The 23656-nt window shown below is 42.1% G+C and overlaps 1 protein-coding gene, 1 long non-coding RNA gene and 1 other non-coding gene across 17 annotated transcripts in view; 1 reads left to right on the forward strand and 2 right to left on the reverse strand.

Moving 5' to 3' along the window:
* Positions 1–4939: 4939 nt before the first annotated feature.
* On the reverse strand, positions 4940–11317 carry LOC107052642. Its single transcript, XR_006936058.1, has 2 exons — positions 11199–11317; positions 4940–11096 (listed from the first exon to the last, which is right to left on the reverse strand). It is a non-coding gene; the product is annotated as an uncharacterized LOC107052642 (long non-coding RNA).
* LOC112531996 lies at positions 7114–7182 on the reverse strand. Its single transcript, XR_003074196.1, has one exon. It is a non-coding gene; the product is annotated as a small nucleolar RNA SNORD123 (small nucleolar RNA).
* The window catches only part of SEMA5A (semaphorin 5A), a 332072-nt gene continuing 317094 nt past the window's right edge, over positions 8679–23656 (forward strand). For 5 of the 15 annotated variants that reach the window (XM_040695733.2, XM_040695737.2, XM_015282264.4 and 2 more), the window contains exon 1: positions 11371–11479. The gene's annotated coding sequence lies outside the window, so the exon portion shown is untranslated. Of the gene's footprint in view, positions 10724–10999; positions 11102–11370; positions 11480–11629; positions 12211–12615; positions 13138–19264; positions 19540–23656 lie in introns of those variants that run through there. The other 10 variants (XM_046926710.1, XM_046926701.1, XM_046926754.1 and 7 more) reach the window with 7 other exon arrangements.

Here is a 23656-nt window from a genome sequence, read left to right on the forward strand (position 1 = left end):
GTTAGTATTCAAACATTTCAGATGTATTCCTGAACCTGTAGAACTTCCTGAAGTGTCACAAATGATCCCATTAGCCTTGCCACTCTCAAACAGTCTACATCATCCCGTGGCACAACCTCAGTGTTCCTAATGGTATCCCCCCCACCCAAGCTGATTGTAGTTTAAAGCCCTCTCAATCAGGCTCACCATGTTACAGGCCAAGAAATATCTTCCCAATTGAGAAAGATGGGTTACGACGACCCCCAGCAGATCTTGTGTCTCAAAGACTTTCCCATGATTATAAAATCCAAAATTCCGGTGGAGGCAACCAGTCTTGGAGACATGCACTGGTGGACTGGTCTCACCTGTTCCTTTCCATGCCTCTCTCCATTACTGTGGGGAGTAAAGGGGAATGTGATCAAAACAAAATGTGTGTTTTCAAAACCAACTTCAGCTGGGACATTCTTTACCCTAGGATGCTGTGGATGCTCAAAAACAGTGAATAAATAAATTAGGGAAATGAAGGTCTATCAAGGGCTGTATAAACATAGTAAGATCCTTTATTACTGGACGTCTATAAATCACAAATCACCAGAGGCTAGTTGTATGTTTGACTTGTTAAACTCTTCCTCAGGCATTTGATACTGGTGAGCACCAGCACTAGATGGTCTATTGCCCTGAAATCTTGTCTCTATTCTACACTAGAGAATCTGAGAGCTTGAGTGATGGGCTAACTGAATATTTCTGAGGAGAGGACAGGTGGATTTCATGGTACTGATAAAAGATTTTATTACTGTGTTTCTGCAGTAAAAAATGATATTTTTGTCTTTTCACATTCTCCTTACCCTTTGCTATTTTTGTATCTTGAAGCTTTTCTTTATCTGCTTGCTTTTAATCTCTGTTCCTCTTTCTTTTTCCTTCTTACCAAGTAATCCTTCAGCCCTAAACACTAAGTCGAAGTGAATACCCACACCAGTGAATATACACTGCAAGGGATTTTTGATTTTCCTTTTTTGTTCTTGGCTTTCTACTGTGGAGCTGAGCTGAGCTTAGCCTACGGCCCCGTCCTGCAGCTATAGGGCAGAATCAGGAGAAGCCATTGGGGAAGATTTGCAAAGACTGATGATTCTTCTTCAGTTTTGAGCTCTGTAATTAATACTTGCAGTTTGTTGCATGCTTGTTCACTCAGTGTTTAGAGAAAAGTGATTTTGGAGCAATGGCGCAGTCAGAGCTCTCAGTCCAGCAGTAGCGGCTGACACCTCGATGGGACCTCAAGTAAATCAGCCTTGTTTGCATTGGAACTATAGTACTTCTGCTACACTTCCAGCATTAAGTTGGCAGTAATGAGTGTTTGGAGGGATAAAAATTTTCCTGCTTTGGCCCAGGTGCTTGTGCAAGGCTCTTGGATTTTTCCAAGATAAAGCATTTCTAATTAGATCATCTTGAACTGAACTAACACAAACAAATGGGACATTGATGGATTGTCAGAAGGGGTGTACTGCTTCATTTAAGTGGTGGAATTAAAGATGGCCTATGGCAAGCTCCATTGCAAATACTGTATTTAATACTACTTACTCTCTCATTCTTTTCAGAATGTTTTAAGCTATATATATATATATACATATATATATATATATATATATACATAGCACAATATTTTCCCATTCCCTTTCTGTAGTAATCAAAAAGACTTTGATAAAAGACATTGAAAGTTTTTGAAATGAGGCAGGAGAAGTGCATTTGGCCTCTGCTCCTTGGTCTTTGTATTGAGAGAGTAATTCATTGGCAAGTTAAAAAACATTTCCCTTTTAGCTCCTGATGACCCAAACTAGTTTGAGCCTGCAAGCCATCAGTCTTTCTTCATCTATCCTTCTTTCCTTGAGGCCATTACTATTGATCTTATAACAAGCAGGGTCTGGTATCATCAAACCCAGCTGCAAACATGCTGAGCGATTGCTGTGACACAACAAATTACATTTTCCACAGGACTTAGTCAAATGTGTTTTCATTTATAATCTTACTAAGAAAAACCCAAACCAATGAGTAGGACTTGTTCATTCCTTCAGCGCTTTATTTTCAGCTATGGGGAAGGGAGTTGAAAGACAAAGTTGAAACTAAATACCAAGAAAAGACATATGTTTGTCAGGTAGTTAATTTCTGAGCGGCCAAATGTACCCTTAAGGACATTTTAGCTAGATTAATTAGATATTCCATTCCTAGATCCTGGTGGTGGTGTGGGACTCTCAGATCTCTCTATATATCCTTATTGTCAGAACGCCTGTGGCTTTTTCTCATCACATTTGGAGAGTTTATCTTTAACAGTGTTCCCAAATTATCACAGTGTGTAACTTTCTATCAAACAGAAGGACTGTTATCATTTTTGTTATATATATGTAACAGTAACACCTGGTGATAGATCCAAGCCAAACCAGAGTCCTGTTGTGCTAACCACTGAGTAAATGGCACAGAGACATCAACTCTTCTGTTGTTTCCTAGGGCATGATATTTATGGATGACAGTGAAGTCTCAGTGGTAACCAGTACTGTGGTTCTCTTAAGTAGATTAAAAAACAAAACAAAACAAAACAAAAACCCAAACAACTGTACTTCTGATGTAGTATAGTTATTGAACATAGACTATATGTTATTTATCTGTATTTTTGAATAAGTGATATGAATGCTAAAACTGAAGGGAAAGATATCATTTAAAATGAGATGAGCAAATTCTGGTTTGCTTTTAGCATCTCAGCTAACAAATCCAAAGAGTATTTTGCCACCCTTTATGTCTTTCCATGCTGCTTTCTTCTGTCATATCTGCTATATGAAAAATGCATTTGAATTTTGTTTTGTCAGTTTCTTCATAAAGAATTACAAGCAGAATGTAATTGCTTCAGTCTTAGAAGGTACTTTCTCACACAGTGTCACTTTTAAGACATGCGGTGTACTTCAAGATGTCACTGAATACAGTGGGAGCTTTGAGCTCTGTTTATTTACTGTACCTATAATTTCCCCCTAATTGCAAATCCTATTGGTGTTTAAGAAAATGAAGGCACTTCATTTCCTTAAAAGACTTTTGCTAGCATCAACTAAGAAATGATACAACCTGTTCTCACTCCCAGAGAAGTCAGAACTATCTCTGCCAAATATTTGCCCTTAATCAAAACTTCAAAATGTTTTTAGATGCTCTTACTGCATCTAGCAAGGAAGAAAAACCCTGTTGAGTTAGTCAGTTGGAAGGCTCTTCCTGGCAATCTGCTGTAAAGAATGCCCAGACATTCCCCATCTCATCTCCATGCCTGCTGACCCTGGGAACACCAGCCATTAAATGTTCAGTGCGAGTATTTGGAAGTTATTTTAATCTCGTCATTTCCTCAGCTGTTGCAAAATAGAATTATATTAACAGCAGCACTCTGCCAGTTCACATTTCTTTTGGTCACAGCAGCAGATTGAAAGCAAATGGTTACAAAAAACTGTTCCAATTCATGTGCTTTTTGCCTCAAGTGGTAGCACATCTATTCCCTCTCTAACAAAAAACCCTAACAATTTGAATAGTTGAGAAAACAAATAGTGAATACTGATCCAACCTGAGCTCCTATTCTGAACTTCCTGAACCAGCAAAAAGGCAGCAAAATTGACCGTCTGTGTTTTGGAGCTGTTCTGTGCTTTGCTCCTTCAGGAGAGATCACTTACTGACACCGCACGCCTTTAAAAAGGTTATCTAAATGTGGGTATCCTATATGCAAATCTTGGCTTTGGTGACCTCACTGTTTTACAGTGGTGCATTACAAATCAGAAGGAGAATCAGGGAGAATAAAGGTGATGACAGATCGTAACTACTTGTCTTTGTTTTTCATTATACTTTGGGTATATATGCAGATATTTGCTTTGTTGTTCTGACTTCAGACAACTGATTTATGAAATTAACAACAACAGAAAAAAAAAACAAACAAAAAGAAGAAAGCAAAGAAACTGCTTAACAATTGCATTTACTAAGTGATCAAAATGAATGGCTTTGGGAAGACTGTTCTTCAGAAATAGTCCCTAACTTCAGAATTAGTTCCCATCTTGTGGTCCAAGTTCCTGTGTCATTTGAGCATAATACATGACACATTTTTGAGAAAAGTTGAGTATGTTGGCAAGCATGGAGGCTTTGGGTTGTATTGTTATTTTTTGACTCCTGTTTTTGTTGAGATAATACAAGATTTTTTCCCCACTTGTTGACAGAGTCCTGTTAATAACACTCTTTTTGGTATCAGAAGGAATTGATTATCAGAATAGCAATGATAGCACTAGCAATATAGCTCCTATTTATTTCTTGCTCTGCTTCATATCGTCTTTTTAATTAGACTATCTGTCCACAGCTGACATTTTTTATGCAAAATATTTCATTTATGATTTTGTCATGCATAGTAATTGTACTACTTCAAAAATTCCAGCCTTTAAAGTCTCTGCAAACATATGTCTGATAAAGGACATAACAGTGGCCAATCGTATTTTGTTTAAATAGGTTGGTGCACTCACCGTTTGCTCTGAATGAGGATGTCCTTTACAGATAAGAGGTACTTCAGGATGCGTAGACATTATAGTTTTGATCTCCTTTTGATATCTTCTGGTATTATGTAAAGCATGATGATAGAAACACAGTTAACACTAATTTCAGTTTCCTTACCTTAACCTGATCTTTTATGAACTGCGAGTTTCATTATGTAGAAAAAAAAAGACCAAAACAAAATTGCAATCTCAGTGGAGCTGGTGTAGCTACAAAGAAACAATAGCTTTTGCTCTTTGCCAGTATGTCTGAACATACTCCTTTTGGAAGGAGGCTTATTTTCTGAAACTCTGATTGTGGAGAATCAGATTCTGAGTTCTTGGAGCTGGCTCTGATAGGTGTTCTGCTCTTCAGCACGATCCCCTTCGTGTTTTCAAGTGTGCGGCCGAAACTACAAATCATTACCCCACGGTACTTTTATTAGAGCAGTTTTTATTAACAAAAATACAAAGAAAATCAATTAAAGTGTTTTGAATACAATGTTTCTGATTTAAATAATTTCAATAATTACAACTGTTTCAGGCTATGGAAAGCAATAGGAGCAATACAAATTTACTAATTTAACTCATACCGTACATCTGTTGTTAGCAGAATGCTAAGGGCAATCAATTAGTCAAACACTCTAGTGTTAGGTGGTACTGGAACTACATTCAGCCAGTGGATATTAATTCTGCCGCTTTCTACTTCCTCTCATTGTTGAATATCAGCCAGCTGACAAAGCTACGATGCAGGCTGATTTATGCAGATTTAAATGGAAGAACAACATAGAAGATAGGTGTACATTTTTAAATGGACTGCCTGCAATGAACAAGTGCACTGTACTTTGCTAGCAAAGTTTTCAACTGCTTAGGAAATGGGCTTCCTTTGTTCTGAGCACTGCTTTGCGACAGCACAGCATAAAAGCTAAAGGCATGTCTGCAGAGAGTTTAGCTCAACACAGATTCTGCACAGTGGTAGTGCTGTGTCAGGGGACCTGTGGTCTGTTCTTGGTGCTGATGATAGGTGACCTTTGGAAAACATAAGAAATTGGTACTTGAGTACCATATGGGAAGGATTTGGGGCAGGGATCAGATGTAAACAGGGTTATTAATAGCAGTCAGTAGATGATGTGAGACTATCCCCTGTCCCTAATTCACAGCCTGCAGCATCTGCTCTTGTGAATGACACTTGGTAGGGAAACCTCCCTCACATTTAGTTGACTCTTAAATGTTTGACCCCGAGTGCAGACAGGCAGAGCAGCTGCTAAATCCAGAAGTGCCAGGATGCAAAAAAACAAAAAAGCAAACAAACAAACAAACAAAAAAACAACTTTGTACAGCTGCTTGTTGGGCTTCCTTTCAAATCTAGTATGAAATGAGCACCTCCTTACGCTTCTATTGCTCTGCACTGCCATGAATTAAGACTAATGAGACAGAAGAACAGACTTTGAGGTGGAAGTTTTAGTACTTGAAACCAGCAAAGTAAACTCAGAAGGCTTTTTTGTGTGTGTGTGTGTTTCTCAGTGATAAATAATCATTAGCTTTAATTTATTTTCTCTTTTGTCTTCCTAACAGTATTTCTACAGAAACTTTCAAGTTGTTTGGCATTCTGTTTTAACAGTTCTAGCCTAAAAAGATCAGTTGTAAATAACACAATCTAGATTGGTTTTTCTCAGCAGGCAACAGAACAGAGTGTGTAGGCAACAGAGGAATATATCACTGGGATTAGACTTCATTGCTGCTGTCCTTTTTCACATATTACTCCCCATTGCCTGGTGCTCACTGACTGTTTTGTGTGTTTTCATGGACAAAATTTGATTTAGGTCTCTTAATGCTACATCAGTGTCACAGAAATACTGCCCAATTATGATGTCTACACAATTGGTTAAGAACTCTTCTAAAAATTATGATGTTTTAATTCTACAAAGGTAGGAGTTATGCCAAGAATCACCTCTACCTACACAGCACCGAAGGCCTGAAGTCCAGATAAGCTCTATATTATGTACTTTTGGCATTTGGCAGTGATAAGGTCGCATATACATATACCTTTTATTCAAATCCCACTTGTTCTGCTGGGGACATAGAAATTCAGGGATCTAATATTTATATTTATAGACCAGCAAACAGAGAGGATGGTTTTTAATGATTTATTATTATTCATGCTCTAGCTTGATGTGAGAAGGTGTCTTAGGTCTAACAACTAAAGAATTAAGCTGAATGTACATTAGTTGGTATAAGAAAATTTTGCAAGGCTAAAGACAGCAGAATGCATTATCATCCAAAGTAGAGGAAAAGATGCACTGGTATCTTTATTATGTGTAAAATTAAAATTCCCAAATCTAGATACAAATGTAATAGGGCCCTTTGTAACTTTTCATAAATTCCATCCAAACTCTGACTGTATAAGTATTTCCTATTATTTCTATTCCTCAGATGTTATGACCGGATTTTTCCAAGGCTTTCTTTGTTCTCACCTCTGTCTTGCTCTTCATTTTGAAGGTAACAGTTCAGAGAAGTGGCTGAAAGATAGAAAAACAAACACACAGAACATTGTTTGACTGCAGGTGTTCATTGTAAAACATTCTTCTTTTCCTAGAGAAGGCATGAAGGTGAATCAGGAAATGGATGGCATTTTCAGATCACATGAGTCAGCACCCCAGAATTCATCATTTTCACCAAATATCTAACTGCTTTGAGGGACTTCAAGTTAGGCAGCCCTAATTTAATGCTCATACAACAGCTCCTTTAACTGTCTCATCTGTCTGAGACTTTAATGAAAGGAAAGAGGCAATTACCAAAATGAGTTAACAGAACACATTTATAAATGCAAGCTCACATTTACTTATGTTACATGGTTGCGTTGAAAATACCACCTTAAGTATTCATAAAATTAAACCATTTTGGTTATAAAGAGCCTTAATCATACAAATATCACAATAAATACTGCTTTACTCTTTCTTTTGATCACAAACAGTAAATAAAAACTCATCAGAAGCACATCTAGCTCTCAAAAGCCTAGTAATTTAGAATCTCACTGTTCCTAACTCACAAATATTGCAGATACCAGGCAGTGTAACCTTTAGATGCAGCACATAATGGGAGACAATCATCTGACAAAAAACAGAAGAGAGTTTGCAACTCTGACATTTATTTCCCCGTGATTTAAAGTAAGTATTGCCGTGGTGCCTTTTGCTAAGACAAATAAAATTTTGCTCAGTCTGATCTTGTGCAATGCCTGCTCCTAGAGAATGCACTGCTCAGCATACACAGCTGCAGCCCTGCTTGTCCTGCTTTGTAACAGCCTTGCCCTGCTGGAACCACCTGATGATAGCAAATTTCAGTCCTCTGGGTCACCTGCTCTACTGGGATGGAGAAGCTATCCGTATTTTTGCATGTAACACCATCAGAGGTCCCTGACATTTAAATACAGACAACTCATGAGGATCCAGCCTTGGAGGATGACCTTGTTGAACGCAGGTGGGAATGGTGAGGACTTGCACCACTCCAATGCTTTACTGAGTTTCAGTGGGAAAGTGGGAAGAAACAGTGATGGGACTCTCAGTAAGGCCACATATGCAAGGTGCAGTCGAGACACCAGGTTGGGTTCTTTAGAACTGGCTCAGGAAAGGGAGCTTGCTGGCATGCACTGTGCTCCCGCTGGTGTGCTCTAGAAAGTATCTGGCCATCAGGAGAGTTTCTCCTGAGCAGCAGATGATGTGATGGAAAAAAATAACAACTAATGTTTTCAATGGAGTGAAAAAGGCAAAGTGTGGTGGCAATAAAATAAAACCTTTGAACTCTGTAATCGTGAAGCAAGCTACATTTTTCACCGTGAGCAAAGAGCACGGCTCAAGGTTCACTTTGAAGCTAACTTCTCCCTTCTTTTCTTTTTTTTTCCCTTCCTTCCTTTTAACCTAGCTTAAACTTCAGGCTCACAGTATCTGACAGTGTTTTTCTAAATAATGAAAGAGAGCCATGCTATCCAAGGCACTCCTGACGGGCAGTGTGAAGACAGACCTTCCTTCACACTGTGGCTTTTCTACCTAAACAGATGGAAGTTCCCCTCCCTCCTGCTGCTTTCCAGCACTCCTTACATCCTGCCCCCACAGGGAGCAGCTGAATCCTGGCTTTTTACCAAGCTGGCCAAGGGCCGGAGGTGCTGTGCTGCCCTTCCTCTTCCAACCATGGTGCCTGACTGCTTGTGCAGGCTGCCAGCCCTACATCCCAGGTCTGTTTTGCTGCGAGGAGGGATTGAGAATCAATGGCAGCAAGGAACAGAATGGCAGCAAAACAGGGGGCAAAAGAAGAGGATCCATACTGGAAGGGAGGTGGGATGGAACTGGGACTTGTTCCTGGGAAGATTCTTTTCTTCCTTAGATCAGACAGCATCTGCTTCTTTATTTTCTCTACCCTCAGCGTGATGCTTCTGGTTTACATGAGGTTCTCCTCATTTATTTGGGCTGTGGTAGCACATAGAGGCTGAGCCTGGGGATGGGATGCTTCTGTGCAAGGTGCCTCCTCACCCTACCCCCAGTACTAGCCCTGAGCATGAGTTTGTTATAATTGTGGCACATCCAGTGATGGCTTTGCCTAAAATTGCTCATCTTGCTCGCTCAGCACATCTGCACTTTGACATAGTTTTAATTACTGATACAATTGGTGGCTTTATTTCAAACGTGGGTAATTTCATTACCAGTTTTTATACACCTTTTTAGTTCTTTGCCCATGAGTTTCTCAAAGCAAAATCAAATGAATCACTGACATCATCACTGTTCTTTCCTGAAAATGGTTATAAGGGATGTGGCTTAAAACCTCCGGAGATATCAAGTATGATTTCAATAGATGTTTTTCTTAGAACATACTGTACTACAACATTATCCACCTATCACATAACAGCCATAACAATCTTCCAAAAAATATATATTTTTAAGTATGTACCCATTTTTTCCAATGCTAAATTGTTAGGGCCCAAAATATTCATCGCTCTGGGTGCAAAAATTCAGATATACATTTTTTTCCCCACTGGCAGTGGGCTTCTCATACCGAGTGCTCATCTTTCATTCTTAAAACATTGATTTCTTTTTGAGCAACTGAAAACCACGTAGATCTCCTATGTAAAAAGGAAAAGACTAAAGCTGTTGTTGCAATGGATGGAGACAGAACGGGAGACCTTCTGATGTGCACAGGCACATCTTAGCACAGCACCACGCCAAACAAGTTAATGGGCAACGTATACAGTTCATCCTATGTCCATAGTTGCTTTGATAGCATTTTGTGGATAAGTGGATTCTTATATTTTCTATAAATGGATTCTTATATTTTCTATAGAAGCATTTTCTTGACATAGCAAAATTTCATAGGTAAGTGATGCTCCGTAAACACATTTTACATTGGCATCTTACAGAGAAGCAGTGTTACAACTAAGGCAGCGGCCTTGACTCACGGGGTTATGTGAGTGCAGTGGAAAAAAAGTTTGAATCGTGGAATGACAGAACAGTTTGGGTTGGAAGGGACCTCAAAGCCCTCCCAGCTCCAACCCCGTGCCATGGGCAGGGCTGCCCCCCACCAGCTCAGCTGCCCAGGGCTGCATCCAACCTGGCTTTGAGCACCTCCAGGGATGGGGCACCACAGCTTCTCTGGGCAGCTGTGCCAGGGCCTCACCGTCCTGTGAGTAAAGAATTCCCCCCCTTTAGAACTTTTGATTTTTTTTTTTTTAATTATTATTCCCAACAAACAATCAGTGGGAATGCTGCAAATTCCCGAGCTTCGTTTCTAATGGTAATCACCAACTTTCCTTAACATTTCTCCTTGAAGAAGTTTCTTTTGCACGCAGCCAAAGTGACGCTCTCCCCGGAGCTGGGTGCTCGGGGCCATTTGGCTCCACAGCGTGCTGGCACGCAGTGAAGTTTTGATTCCGGCTGTTTTAATTAAAGCCTATTTCCATAGGATTACTCCAGCGTGGATCAGCTCCACGGTTCTGTTTGTTTTAATAAACTCTCAGAGCTCTCCTCCTTCTAGAGAGAGATTGTGCTGCAAACAAGGCAGCCCTGCGGTTCGTAGCAGAAACATGGAAATGCTGCCGTAAAAGATGAAAAAAAAAAAGAAAAAAAAAAAAAGCTTTGATGGAATTCATTACAATCTATGGACGAACAGAAACAACCTACAGCTCTAAGGCAGATGGGCCGGCACAGGTGGGCATGCAGCGGAGCGGGACGCCGGTACGTACCTGCAGGCAGCGCGGTGCCACGTCTCCCGGCCCGCTCGCTCCGCGGGACCTTTATAGCGCTTTCCGGGGGCTAAAAATAAACTTTAGGGGACGGCTAAGAGCTCGGGAGGGGGCGGCCGCGGGCTCTTACAGCGATGCTCGAGCCACGCTCCGGCTCGGGGCCGGAGCTGCGCGGCTTCTGGGCGGTGTCGGCTGTCCTCCGCCCCCCGGGCCATCCCCCACCTGCCGCGCCCGCGGCCCCGCGTGGCTGCCCCTCGCCCTCCTCCTCCTCCCTCCGTCTCGCAACCCGCCGGGATTGGCTGCGCTTGTGCTGGGGCGGCCCGGCTGTGGTAGGGAGGAGAAGCCCCAAGGCATGCTTTTTTAGGCTGCGGTAAGTAAAAATTAATAAATAAATAAATAAATAGAAGAAAAGAGAAAAAAAAAAAAAAAAAAAGAAAAAACCAAGTATCCAAAGCCTAAGCACGCACATTCGGAGCTGCTCAACCAGTTGCAACTTCCCCGCCGGCCCGAAGGGGGGAGGGACGGGCAGCCGCTCACCGACGGGGCCGGGGACGCGCGGCCGCCCCGGCTCCGCCGCTCCGCCCCCGCGGCGGGGCGCGCTGCCGCGCCTCGAACTTGGTGGCTGCGAGCGCTGCGGGCGGCTCGGAGCGCTGCGGCCATGGCGGAGTGAGGCGGTGGCGCCGCGCCGGGAGCGGGGCACGGCGCGGCGGCAGCGGCTCGGGGCTGACCTGCGGAGCGGAGCCTCCAGGTAACACCACCCCCGGCCCCTCTCCCCGCGGGGCGGTGCGGGGAGCGTTCCCGGAGCCTCCATCCTTTCTCGCATCCGTCCCCGGGAGCTCGAGAGCCCCGGGGGTCGGTGGGCGCCGAGGGCCGGCAGGGGGAGCCGGGGGGCAGGCGGAGCGGCGCCGCCGGGACGGCCCTTCCTCCTCGGGCACTCGTTCTCCTCCGAAAGTGTCCGCGGAGGAGGAAAACCGAGCGGGCATCCCTAGCGCTGCCCTCGGCCAGGTGCTGCCGGCCCCGGGCACCGCTCCGCTGCCGGGAGAGCGGGAACGGAGCGCGGCGTTTATGGGGACTGCGGGACACCTTCCGCCCTCAGCCCGGTGTGAACTCCCAGCGCGCTTCTGTTGTCGCTGCGTTTAAGCGGACTGGAGTGGATCTGTGTTGCAACCCTATTTTGGCACTTTCTGAAGTGCGGGGTCGGCGTCATCGTTCTGTGATCACGCAGAAGGAGACGGCCCGGGCGATGGTTCTTTTTGCGAGGCGTCATCGTGTCGTTCCACGCGCCGAGCGTGAGGCGTGAGGTTGGTGCGGCGACAGCGCGCCCGGAGTCATCCCGCGGGCAGCGGGGCTGGGGGCCCTCCCTCAAACCCCGCCGCCGTCGGCAGGAGGGGCTCGTGTGGGTGTGCGCGGTTACAGCTGGAGGAAATATCGCCCAACCGAAAAGTTATCGTGGTCGCGGCATCCTCCCGCAGCCTTAAGGTAACTTGGAAAGCCGTGTTTTCCGAAAGCTAACGAAACGCTCTTAATTGGAGGTGCGTGTTGTGAAGGTTCAGCGCGGCGCTAGTCCAGCCGTAGGGCTCGCTCAGACTGGGATTTTCACCGTGGAAACTGCACGCAGTTTTAACCGCAGCCCTTTCAGCATCCCCGGGCTGGTGCCGGAACGAGGGCTCCGCCTGGGTTAGCGAAGTTTGACTGACGGAGAAGTGTCGAAAGTGGTGATGTCGCGGTTCTTGGCTGAGAGCGAGGTGATGGGCGCTTAGTCCAAGTGCATTGCTTAAGATACGGCCTTTCAAACGGTCTGGTGAGAGATTTGGGAGCCTCGTGGGTAGGCGTGCCGTGCTCCCACCTTCCTCCCCTGCAGGTAACGCCGATCCGACTTCACGACTCTCAGCGGCGCCGGGTTGCTCTCGTTTTCCCCGTGTTAAGAGCTGCGGGAGGTCCTGCTGCGAGCTGAGGCTCCAGAGGGCGGCAGTTCCTACCAAAACAAAACGCTGCTCTCGGCTAAGCGACGTAAATTAAGTTGTGCCGCTCCTTCCTTGAGGTGTTGTAACCGGGCTTTGTTTTGACTGAGAATGCTGAAGGTGCGATTATCGGCAGTTTCTTATTGCTTTTAATCTTTAACCAGTGCTGCTTTCTTAAGATACTTCCAGGTAGTAGGAGTGCTTGTGCGCTCGGTAATGATCCGTAAACCTTGGTTATGAGAGGGTTGTTGTGCTGATATCCTGCTAGGCAGGCACGCAACAGGGGGTACCCATGCATTGCTGCTGCTTGCGGGGCTTTCTGTCTTTTCTTTCTCTTGCCCCCTCCGCAGCATCTTAGGGAAACCACGTGGATTTGAACTTGTGTTGGTGTACTTTCATACACACGCAGAACTACTGCTGACCAAACGAAGCTCGTTACTTTCCAGTGAGTAAACCTCACATTACACACTATAAATTGCAGATAGTGAACGTGAGCCTCCTGCTAACCGTAGCTTCAGTGGCAGAGCTGTGTGAAGGGCTACAAGTCCCCGGGAAAAGTGGGAACAGAGCATTTCCTGCACCTCCAGGGCTGCAGTGCTGGACATGATGGCATGAGTGCGGTGGCACCGAGGCCAGACGATGGTGCAGTCTTGGCTCAGAGGTGCGCTGCCAATCGCTGGTAGGAGTGCGTGTGTGATCCATCCCACTTGGCACAGAGCGGTATCCCATCGTGTGTTATGCAGTGATGACAAAATTCTGGCTAGCAGTTTGGCATCTGGTTTATGAAACTTCGCCTCGGCGTTTGGTGATAGATGCTCTGAAGTTGGTAGAGCTTCCGTCGCTGGCTCGAAAGAACAAGCTTTTTTGAATCAAAGCATTTGCAGGCTGACCCTTTGGTGACACGGAGCCTTCCTCCCTTGCAAGAGGTGGGCTCGTGTTGGCACGGGGCTGCAGCTGTGACGTGCCACTGCCAGGTGGCAGCCTGCTCTCTGCAGCGATCCCTGCAGCCTGCCAGTCCCTCTGCTCTGGTTAGGGTAGGTGCAGCAAACCGTTTCCGTGAAAGGTTGGGATTCTGGATTAGATCTCGTAACAGTGTCCGGTTATTGGTTGAAGATCTTTGCTGCACTGCACTGAAGTATAGCACGCTTGCCTGGCTTTATCTGAACGGTGGCTAACGTAAACCAAGTTCATAACTGCAAAACTACAGCCTAATTAATGTCTTGCTCTGGTTTTACTATAAACCCGTGTTCCAAAATACAACACGTTTAAATCTGTTAATATTTAGTGGATTTATTAATGCATTCATTCTGGCATTTGTGCGTTCTCTGAGGTACTTTGACGCAATCCACTTCTCTGCTGTATAAACAACCTCTTTATCTCCATACTCAGTGTTTTTGTATAAATACATGAATAAAACAAATCTCTAATTGGGAGGCATTTGGAAAGGAAAATGTATACCAGTGACTGAGTATCAGGAAGTCTTCATCAACCATTTGAGTGATTTCTTTTAGGAAACGTTCAAGTTCTGAGTAACACGTCAGCTGTGCTGTCATCCCAAACTCATCTCTGTTTAGCTCATCAGTGTTATTAAACTCCTATTGATGCATTTTTATTTCTTCCCCTGTTTTTGAGATCAAGATCTCTCTCTGAGCTGCAGCATACCTTAGAATTGTTGGATTTTTCCATTGCTGAAAGAGCAGGTTAGCATTTTCATGTCTGAGGTTTCTACTAACCCCAGTTATGTCATGGAAATTACTGTTCCATTTGGAGGATGTTGACTGAGGAGCTGTGAATCTTTGACATATAATTTGTCGATTTCGAGTGCCTTGCTTGATAAACAATGACGTGCAGCCAACTAGTGGTATTTGTTTGGTTTAGGAGAAGCTTACAGAAGCGATGACTTAGGGAATGCTGAAACGCTGCTGAGATGTTGTCTTAGGCGTTCCAAAATACATGTGATGAATGAGTTTGAGTGTGTGTGATGCCTGCAGGATTGCTCTACGTACTGCAAGTTGTGGAGTTTTCACACTTCCCTTACCCCAGCTCTTCTATGTATGCGAAAATTGAGCTCCTTTCTCTTCTGCTTTCCTCCTATGAATAACTACCCTAGGTAGAAGATCAGAGCAGATCAGTAGAGAAGATCAGTATTGAAATATACTTTCAGGTTAGAATTAGCTTTAACTGCAAATCAAGAATGCTTAGTAGATTTAACAGTAAAGCCTATATAACGAGAGAGGAAGTACAAGTGTTTCAGTATTTTTGGTCTCTGTTCTTACTGCCCACAGTAAGGTTTTTCCTGAGCTGCTTCTTTCTGTTGCTGGTGAACTCTGAATGAATATTTGTCTTGTAGTTTTCAAAATGTTCTGGTGGTTTTTTTGTGCTTTGTTTTCTCCAGCATAAATTTGGGAATTCCTGCCTCTTTGTTTTTTTTTCTTTGTGTTGCTGTTGTTGTTCTGTTTGTTTGTTTGCTTGTTTGGTTTTTTCTTCATAATCTGAACCATCTTGGTGATCTGTTTTCAGTGGAAGCCCACTAACCCTTGCTTTGACCCAGGTCCCTAATTCTGAAGTGCGCTGTGTGAACGCTGCTGAAATGGCTTGGTGCAGGGGTAGGCATATGGGATTAAGTCCTTTCTGTTGACTCTGTCCACGTGAAGTGAAGTGAAACTGGGCCAGTATTGAGTACCTGGAGGGAAACTCCTGACTTAACCAGTTACAAGAGGATAGATTGTGTGTATTGTCTTGTATGTCTTTGTCCTGGTTTCAGCTGAAACAGTGATGAATACATGCCTATGTCTGGTTGTTGCTGAGCAATGGGCACTCACTGAGGGTCAGTCCAAGTCACTTGGCAGGGCAGAGCTGCTGCCGTGATGGGGCAGGGCAGGGCCAGGACACAGCCTGAATTAGGCCAAGGGCTGTTTTGTCCCATGTGAGGCCATGGGGAAGGCCATAATGTTGTGGGCTACCTGCCTGGTTAAAACACAACAGTCTTTTTTTTTTTTTTTTTTTTTTAACTATGTTAGAGTCAAAACTGAAGACTGTGAAAAGGGATTGGATGTTGTCCACAGCTAATGACTGCTGTTCTCTGTGCTGGGCTTCCTATCAGCTCCATTAGGGCTAGTGTGTTACTTCATCTGAGTTCTGCTGTCCATATCCTCTTCTCCTATGTCTGTTCTGTTTCTTACTCTGAACTCACAGTAGGGTTATGTGGTTATTATAGTTGGTTGTTATAAAAAATGATAGTGGGATTCTAATTTTTATCTAGCTTCTCTTGCTCCAGGGTGTACTTTCCTTTACTCACTTTTTCAACCTAAGCAATGATTTTGAAATACCTAATAAGAATGTTTAGGAGGGAATAAGTGTACCTAATTACAAGTGGCATCTGATATTATATTGACCATTGCTGTACCATGGGACTCATAGTGTAGCAAAAAAATGGGATTTCAACTTTGGAAAGGAAGAGAGACGACTGTTTTCTGAATGTGTTCTTCAAGGCATATAATCCCAAGGTGAGTCTGGAATCTGAACAGCCAACCTTATGAGCTAACTGTAATGCTGAAGTAGCGAAGGATAATGTGGTATCTCTTGGTATCTCTTCTACCTGTTTCTGACACTGAAAATCCATCTCCTGATTCTTGCTTGCTAAAATCTTAATAAATTTTAACCTTCATCTTCTAAAAAAAGTTTCTCCTTGTGACTTGAAAAACATTGGCTACTGCATTCCCCAAGGGCGGACAGTCATAGATAGGAAATACTCCGTGTAGGAGAGAGTTGCAGTTTGTTATCATCCTTTGCAATTCTGGCTCCTTATGCCTCTCAGTTATCTTCTGGGTCCTTCTGGTTGTGCCAGTGTAACTCTTTATGTGGAAATATACTGTGAGCAATATTAGGGAGCCTATCCTCTTAATTTTTTTTTTTTTTTAATTTTATTTTTTTCCTCTTTGAGCATGACTGATGGTATGGAATGAGTATTGCTATGGAAGGAGAGGAGAGGAAGACTGTGTGTTTGGATAAAAATTCTGGTTAGTTCCTCAAGTAACAATGACATTTAGGACTGGTATGAAGAATTCTGGGGGATTTTGCCACAGTGGTTTTAGGTCTGTTGGTAAAGTTTTGTCTTATGTTAGTTTTCTAAGATACTACAGACGCTCTTATGGGGACTGCAAATGGACTGAGACCTAGATGTATGCCAGTCTTCAGGAGCATAAACTCATCTTCTGAGGTCTGAGGTACCTGAGAGGCAATGCCTCATTACAGTGCCCTTGAGTGTGTCAGTAAGAGGGAAATTCAGGGTAATAATCTGTTAAAAACTGGAGCTCAGTCTTCCACAGCTTGTCTGTCAGACCTTACACTGTTGAAAAATGATAATGGATTCTGGTACAGGCTGCTGGAATTGGTAACATATAAAATGACATAACTGTCCTGAAAACCTGCTTTGATTTTCCAGAGGCATGAGGTCATGCATACCAATAGAGGGATGTGTGATTGGCGAGGTGATTGGTGTTTATGAAGGGAAAAACTTCTTTTGATGGGTTTGAGTATGAGTCCCAAAATGATGTTAATGTGAGCTCTGGAGACTTACCATAAAGATTGGTCAGGGTCTACGGACTCACCTGATTTGTCCAAGTAAACTGCAGGATTTTCCAAATTTCCTTTGTCTGCTTTATGGATGGCATAGGCTCTGACTCCTTACTTGAAGAATTAGGTAAGGCTTTAATGAACACAAAGCAGTGCAGCCTGAGTGTCATCTTTTATCTGATGTTAGCGAAAAAAAAAAGGGCAGCTAGCAACAATAGCAAAAAGGGAGATCTGGGCTCTACATCTGAATCACTGATCTTTTTGCAGTGCGTGTCTGTTGTTTTAAATTAAATTAATTGTCTGGGCAGAGGAACTTATTTTCCTCCTTCAGAATCCTTTCTACAAGTGAGTTTGCTACTGGCTTTTATTATAAAGTTCAATTTCTTCTCTCTTATCTATAACTGGAAGTGAAAATTGTGGAAATGTATTTAAACTGAAGGCCAAAGAGATCAGTATCGGGATATGAAGAAAAATAATCTTGAACTACAGGTAAACACTTAATTCCGATGTTTGTCTTGAGTCTTTGTATTTATCTCTCAAACCTGAAATCATGAAATGCTCTTAAAATAACTAGAGCAACTGCATTCTTTTCCTTTGAGAATCCATATGAATGTGCTGTCCACAATGGATTGCCTGCCTCCCAGGAAAACATTTGTCTTTTTACATGATGGCTGTTGACAGAGCTTCTTCTTTGACTTCAGTTCTAGAGAAGAGGTGTTGCAATCTTTTGTTTTTCCCCAGAAGGTTTTTTTTTTTTTTTAATATATTTCTAGTCTTTATTTTTTTATGTTATTAAAGAGTACTTGTTTGTTGCAGGGATTTGTTACTAATGCTTGAATATAAGGTCACACAACAATTCCATAACTTCAGATGTAGAGAACTCTCTTTGCAAGGAACAATTCATGAGGTTAACTTACCATATTGATGTATTGTGTATTATTTGCAGAAATTAGACTTGGTTCACGATCGCATGTATTTATTGATTTTTTTGTAGATTCAGATTGATTTAGACTAGATATTAGGAAGAAAGTCTTCACTGTGAGGGTGGTGAGACACTGGAACAGGTTGCCCAGTGGGGCTGTGGATGCCCCCTACTTAGAAGACCTCAAGGCCAGGCTGGATGGGGCTTTGAGAACCTGGTCTAGAGGGAGGTGTCCCTGCCTATAGTGGGGAGTTTGAACTAGAAGATCTTGAAGGTCCCTTCCAACCCAAACCATTCTATGATTCTGTATAGAGATTCCTGTTTTTAACAGTGGACTTGTTTGCTTTTTGAAGTGTTTTTTTTCTTTCCTTGCTTGCTTCCTGCATTGTGGGAGGTGTTGCGCTGTGGCATGTTTTAGTCCCTTGCTTCATGATGACTAAAACTTTCAAAGCCTTATAAGAAATTATGGATAATGTGTTGAATGTTCTTGCTTCCATGTAAGAAAAAAGTGTTTTCCTTAAATCAATCTTCGTGTGAAAAACAGTGTTTCTGTGAGTTTCATGTCTATAGATAGCTGGTAAAGGAGATGAGCAATCTTTGGGAAAATCATCTGGCTGTTCCTGAACATTGTTCATGTTGCCTGTTGGATATTTTTAATTTCACTCTGTGTCCCAAAATATTAAGAGGTAAAAAAAACCTTTGAGTTCACTATGGCAGCTAGGTTGAGCTCCATCCTTGTTTTACTAATCTTACAAGTATTATGTTTATGTGTACTGAAATGCTTATGATAACTTTACTTTTGTGGCTGAGTCATAAGGATTTGAGTTAACAAGACTTAGTATTATATTGTTGAAAGGATTTGGGAGTGCTCTTGTAGGCAGATAATGGTGAAGAAGTGATGAGCAGAGCAGGCTGATAATCTCCAGCCTTGGCATGGTAACCGTTGTGTGAATAAGCCATTAGCATCTTGTGAAATGCTGTTTCCTGTAGCTTCTTTCTGCAGTGGTAGTTCCCAAGACATATCTTTTAGACGTGATGTAAGTTGATTACTGTATTTCTTTTCTCTTGGTACCAGGAGCACTTCACCAGAAAAAGCTGTTGCATCAACTTGTCTTTAGTAGTTTTTCTGGAGCCAGGCCTGGCTGTTCAAAGATGAGTGGAGATGTACCATTCCCACCCCAGTATGACTACGGAGTCTCCCTTTGATCAGGATATTCTGTACTTGTGTGGAGTGGCCACTTCAGTGAGTTCAAGTGCACTTCAGGACACAAGTGAGTGAGGCATGGGAAATGCTCTGCGCAGAACCTTTGAAGCACAAAGTTTCTGGTGTCTTATGCAATGTGCTGTGAGGTAAGATGGAGATGCTAGCTCGCTACCTTCCTCTCGTTTTTGTTGACTAGAAGCTGCCTGTGTCCTTCAGGTGGTGTGTTTGGTATTGTCAAGATTCTGACACATCGAAGGATGATTAAGTATAGTGCAGCCATATAGCAAAGTTAGAGTGTTGCTGGTACCTTAGATATGTGTGAAAATGTATTTTAGTAAGTAAGCAGTGTGATAACCAAAACTCATCCGAGTAATAGCTTCTGTGGAGGAATTGTTGGATGAGGCTCAGTGACCAAAATTATTCTTGTTAGATGACTGTGGATTGTAACAGTGCTGCCTTCTGACAGTAAAACCTATGTGTAGTTTATAAATATTATATTAATTATAAATCTATGATGTTTGTAGTTTCTTAAATGTTTGCAAACAACATTTGTAGATACTTCCTACATGATCAAAAATTAACCTTACTTTCCAGTTCCTATATGTATGGCGTATGTTTATGTGTATGTGGATACATGTCTCTGTTTACGTACACATGCAATGCATACATTTCCCTCCCAAATTGTTATAGTTTATTCCAGTTTGCCACACAGTGTCTTGGCTAGATCATGTGCTCCCATTTTTTTCTGGAGTCAAAAGTCTGCTGTATCATCCCAGATAAAAACCAAGGCGGAAGGATGGATGAGCCTTTCTGCAGGGAAGAGCTGGTTAGCTTTGGTCCAGAAACTGTGCCAAAAGACAAAGTGAATTGAAATAGAGATCAGAACACTGCTCTGCTAGTTGATAGTTTTAATCTGAACTCCGAAGAGTTCATGTCTTTGAAGAGCAAAGAAATGTTGGCATCAAATATTGATTATGTGTACTATCTAAAATTTATAGATTTCTTTTATCTGGCAAGCTGGACTGCAGAGAGGAATGGAGTACCCTTAGCTTGACAATAGGGTAGAAATGAATAAAAGAAATGTAATTTAAATTAATACTTCACAATGGCTATAGCGAGATCTTTTAAAGACAGAGACCATGATGTGATTTTTGTAGGGTTCAGAAGAGATAATTGAAACAGTAGGATTCTGCTAAATTATTAAGCTGTATTAAAGTAGACAGACCACAAACATGGGCAAACTAATTGGACTACAGTAATAGGAATGTACTTAAAAGTTTCAGGTTGTAATATACTTTTTTTTCTCCTGAAAGCTGATGAATGCTTTTTAGAGTGTGAGCGATTCCCTGCAGTTTGCCTCTGATTTGATGGTGTATGTTGCCATGCGTTCTTGCTGCAGGACATGAAGTCCATCTAATTGTGTGAGATTTAAGTACAGTTATGTTTTACCTCCTAAATCCTTTAGGTTATTCCTGCTTTCTATTCTCTCAGAAGTGGTTCTAAAAGTGTGATCAATAGATCCCAACATGTTATTTGAGATAATCTACAGTGGTAGTGTTGCTTTTTTGGGTTCTCAATTAGAGGTGAGAAGGTTGCGTGATGCTAATGAAGGGAGTGGAATATTGAAAATTGACAAGGACAATTGTTCTTCAATCCAAATAAAATTGAAAATACATGCTGTACAGGGTTTGTTATCCAACTTTTACTATATATTATATATTTAGCAAGATTAATAAAATGGGCTTCTATACTCTGTAGAGTTCCTTTTTGCTTTCTATATGTCTTAAGGCAAATATAAAAAAAAAATAATAAAAAAAAATCTGAATATCCCTTGCGTTGCTTAATAATTTGGCTTATTCTGTTGGATCTGTGTGTGCAGGACAGTGCCTAACATAAGGGATGCCAGGGCACTCCTGCATTCTGCTAATAGGGAATTTGTGTGCAAATTTATTAATAAACAAATGATTCTCTAGATGCTCAGATGATTCTTTTGTGCATAGAAATAAAGAGGTCTGAATGGCTGTGCTAGTGTCGTTTGCAGGTCTCTCTCTGACTAATCCATCAAGGATGGGAGCCTACTGTGAGTTTTGCATCTAGGTGGAATTACTTTTTCCTGCTTTCCTCTCTATAGTAAGTTAGCAAAGATGGTTTCTGAGCAGGTAAAATTGCTTCTGAGAACAAGTCCTCTGCATACTCAGCAATCAGGAGGTGTGCCGAGCAGCGCATTACCTCTGTCCCATCCAAGCCATGTTAGGTCACCTTTCTGGCATTCCTGTAGCCCACACTGACTCCTTTGTGGCTGCTGGTCTCCAGACAGGCAGGAGTGCTTGGGCTGACAGTAGCCTGTCTGCACCTGTGCTATTGTCTGCTTTTGTGTCCTGAAGCTCAGTGCAGAGAAGAGCAGCTGCTGATGGGTGGGTGTTTTTAGTATTGTTTTCATTTTTAATGACTCTTTCAATGAGTAAAGATAAGGAGGTGTAGGAACGGGACAAGAGGGGAGGAACAGCTGGTAGAAATAAGAGGTGGGAGAGAAAGTAGGAGAGAGGAAGTGTTGGGTGTGAATGGAAAGCTTCAGAGGAAACCAGAGCCTTCTGTTTTAGGAGAGCGATGTGTTGACGTTAGTAGACTGGAGAGGGCAAATGTAAACCTGGAAAACCTTTCTTTTTTCTGATGCTATACACATGTACCCTGCACCCACTATCTCATAGAGTTGCTCTGGGTTCTTTCAGCTCACCCTGGCTCCTCATAAGTTCTGACTCCTTTTCAGGTGCATTATGAAACTGGATTGCATCTAACTATGTTTGCTTCTACTGTACCTCTTAAGTACTTAAAAGCATACAATTAGCTAATGGAAGGCTTAACATGGAGTTTCTGTGCATAATTACATTAAACTCAATGGCAGTGTTGATGCAAATAATTGACTGGCTGTAGGAGTTGCTACATAATCTGAATTACAGAAACTGAATCTCAGAAAACCAGGTCAGAATAATTGGTATGATATCGCCAGCTTTGAGGGGGGACGCTGTTTTCATTTGCATGTTGAAGGTCTTTGTATCTACAGGGCCTTCAGCTGCTCTCCAGGCATGAAATTCTCATGTAGCTTGTTTGTTTCTTGCTTCGTGTTTCTTCTATGAATGATTCTGTGTGTTGCAGTAGGACTCCAGCAGCTACAAGGATCAGCTGAGGTAATGGACGTATTATGAAGATAAACAAATGGATTTTTAAAACCTATATAGTGCACTCCTAGTACGTTTTTTTGCTTTATGGGATGGCTTTGATTACCCTTTTTGGGTTCCAGAAGTCACTGTGAAATGTCAATAACCTTTTTTTAACTCTTGGAGAGAGATCTTAGGTTCTTTGTAGTTCCTCTGTAAGCCAGAGCTAGACTCTCTGCATTCTATTCTAAAAATTAAAGCAATTGTTTTTACTAAAAGCAATTGAAAATCATCTGAGGACTTAAGATCTGAAGACCTATGAAGCCTTATGATTCAATTTTGTATGGGAGCATAGTTTAAATAGGCTGGGACAACACTGTAAATTTCTACCCAAGTTCCATTAATTACAGTAAATATAGAACACAAAATATTTGCTTAAATTATCTGTAATATAAAGCATATTTGGAGGTAATAATAAGAATGGCAATACAGCTTTTTTATTCTGCTATTAGCTCATCCAGACCTATTTTTTCCCCGTGTCTTTAAATATCTTTTTGAAAATCTTTCAAAGGTAGATTTATTAACGTAACACAGTGCAGATGTCTCTGGCTGTGAAGAATAAGTCACATTGAGTTGTAGTGTTGTGTCAAAAATATCATTAAGAGGCTGAGAACAAGGGGAGCAATTAATGAACAGTCTTCATCATGAACAAATGTCAGAGACTCCTCCAGGGCTAAGCTGCTCTATGCCACATTCATTAATTGCTCTTCTGAACAAAGTTGGTGTTGATGACTAGTTTTAATTAAGCATACCTGAGAAAACCCATAAAAACAGATCAGAAGTATTAGAATGGAAAAATCGGTCTTTAATTTAATAAATAAATACTTTTTTCTTCTCATGGGTTTTTATGCTTCACGCAACTGTTTCTGGCTGACATTTTCTCCTAACTACTGGGATTGTCTTCATTGGAGATTTTGGCAGCGGATATCTTATTGTCTGCATACGGATGCATGCCAAGTACCGTGCTCTCATTTAAATCTCTGTGATTAAAAACGTGCAGAAATCCATCATAACACGAGAGAACTCTCTGTTCAGTCCCAGTCTACCT

This window comes from Gallus gallus, chromosome 2, assembly GCF_016699485.2.
Source record: "Gallus gallus isolate bGalGal1 chromosome 2, bGalGal1.mat.broiler.GRCg7b, whole genome shotgun sequence".
NCBI lineage: Eukaryota > Metazoa > Chordata > Aves > Galliformes > Phasianidae > Gallus > Gallus gallus.